Below are 13,790 nucleotides of genomic sequence, written 5' to 3' on the forward strand. Positions count from 1 at the left end.
AGATATCAAGAGAGGCTGGAATACTACTGAGAAACTGAACAAGCTGGACTTGCGCATTTATGTTTATTTTTAAGAGACTACATGAAAAAGATTTGAAAATATACACAAAACCAGATTTGCTAACTAAAAGTAAAAGTTGTAAAAAATTCTAAAGAGTTGTACAATCATTATCTTAGTCATTGTAACTGGGTAGTTTCTTAAATTAATTTACCCTGAAGAATAAGTCATTACTTGATTATCTGATAATATTTTATTTAAAAAAAAAAAACAAACTTATCTGCTTCTTAAATATGGCTGCTATAATAATAATAAGCAGATGATAATGTTATGTAAAATATGTCAGACTTTAAGGCTGCTGGAATGAGTTGTCAGATTATCAAGTCAATAATAAATGTGGAGGCTGAGCAGTATTTTAAATACTTCCCCCCAAAAAATTGATATCCTATACATAAACTATATGATCAGAAAAAAATATATAATCTTGTAAATGTTTATTGTTGTATTCAGATAAAAGAGTTAGTTTGGGAAAATTAAGTTTACTCTACTACAAAATGTTCCTATCTATTAATGAAACAAATACCTAATGCTGCTCTAAAAGATGTTTCAAATAGTGTATGTAAAAAAAGAATAGGAATAAATAATGTACTTCATCTCACTTTTCACAAATCAACATTCTATATAACGACGAAGCAAAAATTCAGATATATTAAGGTTTTTTATGTAACATATCCTATCTTTTGTATAATTCCTGTTAGGGCATACAGCTTTCAATATTGTTTTTCCATCCTTATACATGCTTTTTCTGTTGTTACAGCATTAAACTTTATTTTAAGTTGTATTTGAACTTTATTGTTCTAAGTTATTTAAATGTTATTTATAAAAAAAAATACTTATTAAGCTGCATCTGTTTCATATGCTTTTAATTCTAAAGGAATAACAAAATGGTCTGGCTGAGATGCATGAATTTTTTTCTGTGACCAGACACAAAGACTAGTACACAACTCTCTTGCCAACATACATTGGATGGCAGACAAAAATGACAGCCTGAAGCAAATCACACAATGGACATCTCAAAAGAAACAATGCAAAAATGTAAAACATCTTTGCCACATACTCCTGCTAACTGAATTACTGCCATGCTCAGAGTTAAACCAGGTAAAAGACGGTTAAGTTCCAGGAGGCGCTGGAACTAATCCTCAGATGAGTAGAGTAGGTAGAAACTATACTCACAGATCTAGAAATACATAAGAGCCTATATGACTAATTTGAAACTCTAGCTAAAATCAGCGTGACCTGATGAAGACAAGACATCTTAATTTTATAGCTATTAAAGTATTCAGCCATAGCTCTATGCAACTAACACATTGTACGGTTTCATTCAGTTCGGTTTGCATACAAGTTTTCTTGGTATTGTGATAAATACTTAAATAATGATCACCAAGAAATTAGCTAAATCAACTGCTACATGACTGAAATAGAGTCAGCTTAATATCACTAATGGTCCTCAATGCTCTACTTTTCACTACAAATGTCTAGTCAACCGTTTTTTCCTATACAAGACACTTACTATATTACAACAGCACTCACAGAAAATGACAATTCTCTTTAACAGCTTTTGGTTTTTTAAAAATAGCAAAATTTGGAAATAATTTATGATTTTTGACTTGTTAGTATCAAACATCAAAGTGTAGATATAAACTGATCTATGCTGAAAAATTTGTCAATACATCAGTAAACCTTTATTTTGGTTTTGCTATTTTATCTATTACTTGTTCACTAGAGAGTGTACTATAACTTTCTTTGCTGATAACTGTCTGCACGACTTTCTGTAACTATATAAAAAAAGTTCACACTCATCATCTACATTAACACACTAGCAAAAGTTTCTAGATCTAAAATAGGTTAGTTGATGCTTCTGGCATTTTAATAGTCAAACAGACTTAAAGGTTAGGACATATTCTGGGTTGTTCTATTCCAGTACATAATGGAAAAGATGAATAGAAAAGCAAGACCAGATCAGCTCAGTTGAACAATTCTCAGTGTATCTTTAACTTAGAAAATCTCTTCTGAAATATAATTTCAGCTGTTTCAAAATAAGTCAGTTTAGTGCTAAACCAGAGAATAATAATCAGAAAATTTATAGTAATGATCTATGGCATCAAACTATTAAAAGAATTTAAAAAACAAACAAATAAAAAAAAGACTCTCTTAGATTTTAACAGGTATTATTCAAATAGATATCAGAAATCCTCACAAAAGCCTTTTTTTATCAATTACATCACAACCCAGTCTTAACATCAATCATGTAATATACCATGTGGACGAAAACACGTTCGCATGAAAAGAAACAGATATACCTGTCTGGATATGACTCACTACTAACCTTTTGAGTACTAAAGGTTCAAGAAAATCCAAACAAAGTGGGCTATAAAAGCCACTCTCAGATGTAATTTCTTTGTTTTCCCTTCAGATGCACTGGCTTTCATCTAGCTTTTTCCTCTGTTTACCACAGGCACTAGAAAGTGCAAACAGACTGAGTTCAGAACTGAAATATAACTCCTGTGGTTTAAATGGCTATTCTATTTAGCCACCTTCAATAACCATTTGCATTTCCCAGAAACTGCTCCATTACGCAGGCTCTTTAAATTTAATTAACAAGGCTCTACTTGCTTATCTTTTGTATTAGTGCTGATAAATACTCTGTGATGCAGGAATAAGCTAATCTCATCTGTGGAATTTCTAGAAGACAGCAGAATCTCCATTCTCAGAGGTTTTCAAGACCTGCCTGGACAAAGCCCTAAGCAAATTAGTCTATAATTGGCATGGGCCCCACTTTGAGCAAGAGACCTGCAGCACCCTTCCAACCCAGCTGAGTCCATGATTCCATATGAAAGTTATTTTTCTCAAACCAGACATTTAAAGTGCAGTTTAACCTCTCTGAACAACTATACAAAATGAACATTTACAATGTTATGGGAACAATTACACATTTGCCTCATAGTTCATCTATAATAACTTGTATGTCATTAAAGGTATGCAAAATGGTGTAAACACATTCCATTCTGTAATAATCAGATTGCTAAATAATTAATGGAGTAATTAGTAAAATACACTTGCCTGTGCTTTAAATTATTTTTTGAAGACGTACGTTCTTTCTGAATAAGCTGAAACAAAATGTAAGTTATTGTTAAATCAATAAAGTAATAAGAGCACAATAGTATTTCACTGCACTCACAACCAGTGTCTGAGTAGAGCAAACAGTTCATAAGCCTATGCAATCTTATTCCTCAATACTAACGTTTGAAAAAAACTAATAATTTCATAACATTTAACATAACTAGAAAATGAAAGTGACAGGTTAGATGATTTTCCCCAAATTCCGGAAACAGTCATCATCAGAGTTGAGATCCATACTCAAACATTGCAGAAATGCAACTGTTTACATCACTGGATGTATTTTAAAATTTAGCAGTTATTTAAGTCGTGTTTACTTAAAACAGGAGAAAAGGTGGATTTATTGGCAGGAAAAAAAAGCAAACTTTTCCGTGCCATTAGCAGAATACTTTGGAACATCAGGACTGCCTTTAAAGCAGCAAATCTGATGGGAAAATATTCAAGGAATTGTGTGAGGATATTAACTTCAACACTATGCAGACAGGGAAATTTCTACAAAGCGTTTTTAACACCATACATTTAAATTAATAATATTTTGTAAAATACAACTCCAGAATGTAATTATAAAATTATAAACATTTGGAAAAGCAAAATAAAATTCATATGGTATTAAAACTAACAAGTGCTAAAACTTGAGCTCTGTAAATAATTCCACAATACCTGGCTGAGGAAAACTAGCTTGTAAATCCCAAGCATTCCAGACACTGAGATTTAACTGCTTACATTCCAGACTTAAAAAGGGAGATTTTCTTCAATTCCATTTAGAAGACAGATCCTAGCTTACCAAGATCAGTTGTTTCATTAAGAAACCCCTTTTATTTAGAAGTCTGGCACTTGAAAAGACTGACTCTTAACAGAGAAAATTACTTCCTTGTGAGAAGAATCTATTTTCCTTCAGTGCTGACCAGAAAAGCAGAATAATCAGAATGAAGATGCATACTTTTCTCACCTAAACATTATGGTGTTTTCAGACTGTCCAATATCAAGTAAGAATCCTTATTTTTAAGTAATTTCTAAAACAGTATCTTAGTGAAGACCATTAAAGATCTGAACACTGATCATTCTTCAGAGAAGTACAGACTTGAAAGGATACCAGGTACCTAAAAGGTGGATATTGGTACCTAGTGAGAACTTGAAGGTGTCAGGTTAACGCCGTTTTCAAGAAGCAGCAGACAGAATGTGCTCAGCTACATGAGGAAAGTAGCTATCTGCTGTACCCACTACCCGGATAATACTTGGTTTGCACCTCTGTTTTCTGACCATGTGCCAACAATGGACTGACATATTTAGAGTGTGATGTTATGCTTATGTAATGTCTTAATTAGATATTACCAGTTTCATAAAGCAGCAAATACACTACTTCTAGCCTATATCAATGAAGGGAAGAACCTCAACCAAATATGTTTTATTGTTCCACCTTTATTTAAAAGAATCTCTGTCTCACGTTTTTCACAGACTCACAGAATGGTTGATGTTGGAAGGGAACTCTGGAGGTCATCTAATCCAACCTCTCTGCTCAGACAGAGCCACCTGGATCCATTTGCCCAAGATTGTGTCCAGATGTTTTTTTTAAACATCTCCAAGGAGAGGGACTCCACAATCCCTCTCCCCATCTGTGCCAGTGCTCTTGTCCTGTCACTGGGCACCACTGTAAAAAAACATGGTTCAGTCCTCTTTGCACCCTCCCTTCAGTTACTTACACACATTGATATGATCCCTTCTGAGCCTTCTCCAGACTAATCAGCCACAGGTGTCTCAGCCTTTCCCGATAGGACAGATGCACTAGTCCCTTAATCATCTTTGTGGCCCTTTATTGAACTTTTCCCAGTATGTCTACGTCTCTCTCTTGCAGTAAGGAGCCTGTAACTGAACACAGTAGTCAAGGGGTGCTGTCACCAGTGGCAAGCAGAGGGGAAGAATCACTCCATCTATTCTTCCAACTAATTCAGTAATATCTTTATTACTATGAGAAATGTTTTTATAATAATAATGTTACGTGGTACAATTTTAATCAGAATTCAGGATTACTAAGAGCTGTATAAACATAAACACAATTTACTCTTACCTTGGACAGCACCAGTTTTGACAAACAAGAATCAAGTCATCAACTACTGACTGTTGAATTTTCATAGTTTATCTGCGCGCCTTTAAAACTGGATTCTGCTACAAAATTCTGATTTAACTTCGAGCAAGCCACTTCCCATGTCCTATTCGATAAGCAATAAAAAGAACACCAGATGAGACCTTTGGAGGAAATGAAATATTTAGAAACCATGGACACTCAATTCTTGTGTAAGACATGCTATGCTTGTTCAGTTTATCTGAACAAGCAACTAACTTTGCAGTGCCCATAAAAGAGAACAAGTGATTGCTAAATAAAACTGTGAGCGTCCTGCAAACCTACAGCAATGAGGCAGATCACAGAATAGGATATTAACAGGAAGAGCTGAAATAGTAAGGCTTTTCTCTTTTATTTTATTGTCATAGGAAAAAACCAAGTCACTATATGTTGGAGAGAAACATCAAGATAATGCCTTTAAAACAGACTTCCCTGGGTCAGAAGTGTTACTATAAACAACACCTGAGGTGATTCACTGAACCTGCTTCACATAAAATCACCTTCCACTCAGTTTCTTACTGTTGTTTTCATATACTAGTAGAGTACTACAATGACCAAGATCCAAAAGGAAATATCATTACCCAAACAAACCCACTGCTATTTATAAAAATTATGCAAATTTTTCCACTGGTTCAGGTTTTGTAAAAGCACATTGCTTTTTAAACCCAAATGTTCCTCTGTTCAAAAACCTGGATACATTTCTATTTCTAAATAATGTACTGTAAACTGAGCAACACACCAAAAATTGATTCTGAAACAAGAATTTCCTTTGAGGACTGTAACTTGATGAAACACTGACTGTCACCGTTAAAGAAACCACATTATTTTTTTTTAATTGCATTTGAAAGGAAATATTAAAGTAAAATAAGGAGAATTCTTCAGGAAAGCCAACAGGCAAAACGTAACAACAGTAATATACTTCACTCAATTAAGCCACAACATATGTGTGAACCTAATCCATGTGAAGATTCTACAAATCTGTGTTCATTTGTTGAGACCAAATTGTTCATCTAGGTCTCAAGAGAACTCTCTGCTTTGTTCAGATAGGCTGTTCCACTGGGAAAAACCCACGCAGTTCTCTTACATCTACATTACAAGAAAAAGTTTTATGGGAATCATGGTACATGCCAGAACACTTCCCTTCCTCTGAAATGTGTGGAGTACTTCACTAATTCAGGATTTCCTGAGTACAGCACAATCCAAACCTTCTCTCCTTTAATAGATACAAGAGATGATCCTCCATCTTTTCCTAAGCATTTAACATAACTCTAGAGAAAACATTTCAGAGTTGTATCCAAGAAAAGGGTAGGGGCTGGGGAGTGGGACTGTTATCAACAGAGTGGGGTGAGGAGTCTAGGGAATTTGCACAGAGAGATCTTTTCTCATTCAGGTAAGTTCCATCACTAAAGAATTTCTAAAATAATTCTTCAGCTTGTCTTAAAGATCCCTTTTTTATACAGCAAATTAGAAACTAGAAAATGAAAAATCACAAAATCAGAGACTCCACCGTCTTAAATAACACAAATTTATGAGTTTTGTCCCACAAAAAATAATGTTTTCCTACGTTGGTGACTGGGGAATGATCTACATGCAGAAAAAGCATATGAGCCCATGGAAAGAAGGCAAGGATGGGAAAAGTTGTTAGGTTATGGTTGAGACAGGAAGAAGATAGAAAAGAAATATGAGAAGATTGGTAACATAAAATGCTGGATGTAGTTGTTAGAACAGACAGAGGGAAGAGAGAAAAAGCTGGCTAGTTTGAAGAAACACAGTATTGGGTAACATTCAGAAAGGGAACAAGCTAGAAGCAGCATCAGCTTGGAAAAAAACATGTGAAGATAATGGTCACGAGAAAGCAGGCTAGTATGAAACAATAAAAAGTCAAGATCTGATCCATCAGGACAGGGAAGACAAAGGGGTAGTACTTATAGGCTGAAAATAGGAGCTAGGTGCTAGAGAGAGGAGTAGAAAGAAGAGTAGTTGTCATTACTATTAGAGGAACTGACAAATCAAAGCCATCAGATTTTACTAGACGGAGTATCAGCTGCTTCTTCAATACCCCGTAATATTGTTGACAGCTTAATCAAACAGAAGTGTCAGTATATTTGGAGTACATGCTTCTGGTCAATCAAAATCTACAATTCATTTTTTAGCGCTATCCCATTTTGATTTTGTGCTACACAATCTGAAAATGTTACTAATAATTTATGTTGACAATTAGATTTTGCAATGCACTGTTTCATTCTGAAATACTGAAGTTACATGTATTATGTGTTTTAAAATATTTACAAGACTTACTGGCTGTTGTAGAACTGACAGAGCTTGTATGTTAACAGTAGCATCTTTACTAGTATGATTTACTGCGGCAGCCTTAAGGCTTTCAAGATTCCATTTCTTCCAGGCACATTTCCTTGGTTTTAGACCTTAGAAACAAAATGTTACTTTAGAAAAATGTTTTATGCTAATTTTGAAATTGCCAAATGAATGTTCCCCACTGAAATTAAAATAGCTGTATTTTCAGTCTCAGTCATGCAAACTTTTATGCCTACGGTCAATTTTAGGCTTGGGATCCAAGCTTGTTAACTGAAATAGTTACATTCTCATACTTGAAGCCAGCCAAGATAGTTTTTGCTATCTCCCTTCTGCTTCTGCTTGGTTTTGCACATGGGTGAATATCCTTACCCTGTGGTTGTTCCAATTCTGGTAATTTAATACATTTGTATATGTTTTGTTGAGGTTGCGAATTACTCTGGCAGCAATACATAATTTACTTCATTCAGTGGTTTTCAATATTTATTCCAGTAGAATTTCGCATAGCTCCCTCACCAAAACTCTCATACATATACAGAATCTGTACCATAGCAGTGGTCTCCCAGTGTCTTGGAATTTCTTTCTGTCCTGACTAAATTTCAGTTAATTCGATTCATTATCTACTTAGAGTGGTTACACATTACAGAGTATACTGTGGGTTTACCCAGCTCTTCCAAGTTAAAGGCCCATTTGGAGTTTGATGCATATGTAACTTTGAAGTACGCAAATCTCCTCTAAATTAAATTTTTCAGGGTGATCTTTTTCTACATACAATTTTCTCTGGCTGTAACTAAAAATAAAATTCTGCCCAACAAATAGTGATTGACACAGAGAAAGGTTTTGAGGAAATATTTCTGTATTTCATATCTGCTTCAAAAACATATTTCTATTGCATTTGTCAATCAGCTTCAACATACGAGATAATGAAATCCACATTGTCATGAAATCTAAATAAATAAGCACTAAAGATAGAAATCTGCTCTAAATCTAAATTTTGGAATGGATATTAAATGACATGTACAATCTAAAAATCATAAACTGTTAGTCAAAATATGCAGATACTTGATGGCAATATAATACTATTTCCAGTGGAAACTTCTAGGACAGGTACAGTCTGAATTCTTTAAGAATATTTAAATGAAGTGACCATTTTTTATAGACACCTTCAAGACCATCTACAAATAGTTATTGGTAAAGAGCTCCTTAGTCTGTTATAACAAAAAACTCCAACTTACTATGTTCAGCAGCTTTTCCACAAATTAGTATAGTTTTGTTTATGGCTTGAATTTAAATTCCTGACTGCATTTAGGGGCTTACTATAGAGTCTTCCAGAGTATTCCTACACAGTAACACAAAGAAAGCAGTGACATGAAATCTGCATTCATCAGTTTGGTTATAAGTTATCTCTCTGAGTACGATCATATCCTTGCTGGCTAATTCTGCAATAGCTAAAAGACTGAGCTAACAAATGTGCTTCTGAACAGTCTCTGTAAAAGGGACAATGACTGGACTGGAGCCTATAATCTTAAAACTGCAATACTTTATTTTCATTATCATCCTGATACCAACTCTAAAATAGATTTTCAGTTCCTATCCACTCCAACTCTGAAGCATATAAGCTTTTAAACAATTAGTGACATCAGAGCTTAATTTAATGGGGGAAAATATTTAATTTAATTCAATGGAAAAACACTGGTCTAGCTTCATTCTCAGTCATCTTACACAGGAAGAGTTCCAAAACTGCGTCTAATATGTATCACATAAATAGTTAGAGACACAAGCAGGTTCTCAGAAATGTCTCATATTTGCAGTAAAACTTTATCATTATTAAACACTGGGTGATCCAGTCCAGCTAATTGTGCTACAAAAATAAACATTTAGAATGCAGTATGCTTCCACTGAGTCAGCAGTGGGCTACTAAACAGCTACAGCAAGATAGATCTAAACAGCACAATTTAACAAAGGTTACATACTTTGCCTGACTTTTTTTTTTGTCAAAAACATTTTGAAATGCCTGATCCACTTTATTTTTCTTTTAGAGAAATAATGCCATGAATTGTCAGCTCAGACTTCTTTTGTCTCTTTCCCAGGCTAGTGTTTTAAACTACTCATCCATATTTATATACCAACAATCTGAATTAAGATATCATCATTATTATTAATGGAAGGAGTGGCTGACTCTCAGGCTGTCATGCTATTCAGCAAGACCTGGAAAGGTGAGGCAGAAGTGAACTTCATGAAGTTCAACATGGGCAAGTGTAGAGTCCTGCGCCTGTGGAGGAATAACCACCTGCACCAGTACAGGTTAGGGGCTGACCTGCTAGAAAGTAGCTCTGTGGAGAAGGACCTGGCAGACAAGTTCACTCCTCAAAAAGTTGCTTAAGGAATGTGTAAGTCGAAGTTCCCTGTTAAGGCTGAACTAGAGCACGTTGATTTCAACAAATTACCTACTTTCAACAAGTCTCTTAGGGCTAATGTTAGGATATAGAATTAAGTATTATTTGTTAATATTTAAGTGGTCATGTTTAATGAAAAACAAGACCATTTTAAAAAATCTTTTATATCTAAATGTTACTATTTACACATTATATGAACCAAAAGCCATGTTGTTCTTCTAAATGTATTAACAGAGTTTTTACTATATATATATATATCACAGTAGTTAATGATTCAAAATAGCACTTAAGAACATGCATTATTTGAAGCATGTTAAGTCTATCAGCCAACAATTAAGACCGAGTCTAAGTGTTGCACTGAATCAAAGCCAGAGTACATAACTGCATTCTCCTCCCACATTAATATTTTCCTTCTCCTCTTAATAAAGAACACAGTGATCACCTGAGGTAATGGAATTCATGCACTTTTGATTTATGTTCTTAATCTAAATATTCCAAACTCATACCTTTTATAAAACCCAGCACCACTACACAAAGTAAGCAAAGTAAAATAAACAGTCAATTTGATCTAAAAGTTTATATAAGCTTGATGGTATAAACTTGCTAACTAAATTAGTTCCTTATATGTTGAACTGATGTACTTTAAAGTTTTGTGAAAAGGTAGTCTTAGGCCTACACTTGCTGCAGTTGAGGTTAATCAATAAAACACAGGCAGAACCAGGACTTCAGCTTATTAGAATTTTTAACATTATAAATTTGACACTTCACACTCACAAACTGAGGAGAAGCTGTAAAAAAAAGAAAAAAGAAAAAATCTGAGCCAGTGTCTGCCAGTACTCTATTCAAAGGCAGTACGTTACCTCTACATCTGGTGGTCCACATTGTAATGAGAATATTTTTTCAGCATGCTACTCTAGTTCAGTGATACTGTGTTTATTCTCCTCTCCAAATCTACAGTGGACTGGTGTTCAACAGAACATACTAACACAGCACTGAAAGAATCTTTTTGTAACTTATCTACCAAGAATAAATAAGGCTCATCAAGAGAGACAGAACTTGGCCATTACTTCTGCAGTCAGTATGTAGTTAAAACAGTTACTGTGGAAAATTAACCAAATGTAACAATTAAATTAGGTAAAATTGTGAACTTTATTCAGCATAAAGAGTTGTTGTATCAGTATAAAAGTATTTACATATACCTTCTAAGTATCATTGGCAACATTGTTAATGTAGAATGTGATTTCCTCTTCTCCCATGTGCTGCATTTAGATATGATTGCCATCATTTCAAAAAGACAACAGAAATATATCAGGAACACCCATTATGAAATACACAAAGTAATTGAAAGACTGTAAGTTTTTAGTTAGAGAAAGGACATAAGGGGGGAAACGGTTATTATGTTTCTAAAGAGACAAATAAAGTTATGTGCAATTTCAGTTCCCAGAAAGGACACCTGTTGACAATCACCTTGGAAGCATAGGAGGAAACTGTTCCTTGATATAGCAAAGAATTTAAATGAGCAGCTTCAATATTTGAGCAAATGTTTCAAACCGACAGTAGTCACTTGAAGTTAATCATCAAGTTGGTCACTGTCTGAAATAACTTAGTAAGTATTATCACAGAGAAATAAATGTGTTTTTAAACCACTAGTTAGCTGAAAGACAATAGCATGTTCTGTCTTAATAGCAGGACAGCAAGTAAAATAATTTCTTATTTTAAAAATTAATTGCGGTATTTTTTGAGTAAAAGGGTAAAAGGTGAGTAAAACCAACTAGAAAATCAAAACGTATTACTTGTCTGCTTCAACATTAGCCCAAACTAAAATGTTTCCAATGTCAGATTGCTCCAGATTAAAAATGCACCTTTTTATAAAAAAATAACGAAATGTTCCTCCTATCAAAATATCAAACATCTTTTGTTACTTAGAGAGAAGAAGTTCTGTTTTGAAGCAGATTTCTCATATCTCTGTAGCTAAAGGCTATGAGTGAATCAATACTTGCACATAACATAGGCAGGTCAAAAGGAATGCTCTGTTTCTTCCAGACAGAATGTAATTCTGACACATCACTGGTAACCACATTATATTAAATTCTTTAATAAAATACGAAGGCATATGCAAAGATTTCCCTATCAATACAAGAAAAGAAAGGAAACTCATGAAAAACAAAAATTAGATATTCCCCTTTTCATGCTCCTGAGAACTTTTCATCTCAGGCTTCAGGACATTGTGTTATGTTAGTAATGCTGTGGACAAAGCTTGATTCAGTGTCATCACTCAAGCATGCTTCCAACAATTGAAAACTGCTGTACAGAAGACAAAACTTTTCCTTTATGGTTCAGCTTTGAGAAAAAGAAAAGTTAACAACAGAGACTACATGACCTTTGGAGGTCCCTTGCAACCCAAACCATTCTATGATTCTATAAGGTTTGTCATTTCTACAAACCTCTTCATTTCCAGTGCCCAAGGGTCTTGGAAATACAGTCTATGCTCTGACTGAAGTCTCATTATTTATATTCACATGGCTTTGTCAGAACCTGACTCCAGCATGTTCACCATACACAAGGGTACTTAAAATATGCAGTCAACCTCACCCTATCTTGTGACTATAAGAATTCTTCGAAAGTAAAACAAGGCTTTTGCATTTTCTGCTGACATACAGTGGGAGGTGTTTTTAAAAAATTAAGATAACATATATCAGCAAATATTTAAACTGTAGATAATTAAAACTGACAGTCAAAGCTATCACTATAGCATATATAGAGCACGTTCATGGTAATTTCTTCCAATAAACAGAAGAATACTACACATTCCTAGATACTGAGAAACATACTAAAAATTTGAAAAATATGTAAGGACACTTAATCATAAAGGCAGAAAATACATTTTCTTCTCAGTACCTCTACACAAAATATTTGTACTATTATCCACTTCTAAAATACATACTGAAGAAAAAGTGAATGCCCAATCACCCAGCAAATCCACTCTGTTCTTATATATTCAGTTCTTGTTTAGAAGTTGGAAGAAATGTAAGAGTTGTAGATTAGAAGTTTGAATGAAGTCAGTCGGCTGGTACAGCTGAGTTCTGTATAATTAAAAGCTCAAGGACTGTCACATCTCAGTAGAAACTCAGTGTGAGAAATATTGGTTTGAAAAAAAATTACCTTTTTAGTAAATTGTGAAATTATGAACCCCCAAAAAAATTATATAGCAACCAGTCCTGAAAATGGTTCTATTAATATCACAGCTTTTGTGTAATTGTATAGAATAAAATTACAAAAAGGAGTAATTCTGAGTTCAGAGTCTGCTTTGAAATAATAAAAAGGCTCTGTTTGTTTCAAAAAAGTTCTAGATTAAGCACCCAAATAACTCACACAAAGTAAGAGATGGTACACTTAGTAAAATATACTATAATTAAGTTTGGAAAGGAAGAATTTTAGAAACTATTATAAAAGTTTTCTTTGTGCGCACTGAACATTTTGTTATTTTGAATAATAAATAACTGCACATCGAGCTGCATTGTCATAAGGAAATAAAATATGGATAGTGACATGTAGCCTTTTCCTACTACCGCAATGTGTTACATACTGCTAGCATGAAAAAAGGATCAGGTCAAAACACAGTAAGTAACAACAGAATGCTGGTAGAAATCCTCTGACACTGAACCTAATACCACTGAAGGCAGTGAGGTTTTCGGGGTGTAACTGAGATCAAAGTTTGGCATAAAATCTGCCTACAATGCCAACGTTTCCCCTTAAGGCTATTACAACTAATATGTCACAGACTTTATTTC

The sequence above is a fragment of the Indicator indicator genome, chromosome 16 (assembly GCF_027791375.1).
Source record: "Indicator indicator isolate 239-I01 chromosome 16, UM_Iind_1.1, whole genome shotgun sequence".
In the NCBI taxonomy this organism is placed as follows: domain Eukaryota; kingdom Metazoa; phylum Chordata; class Aves; order Piciformes; family Indicatoridae; genus Indicator; species Indicator indicator.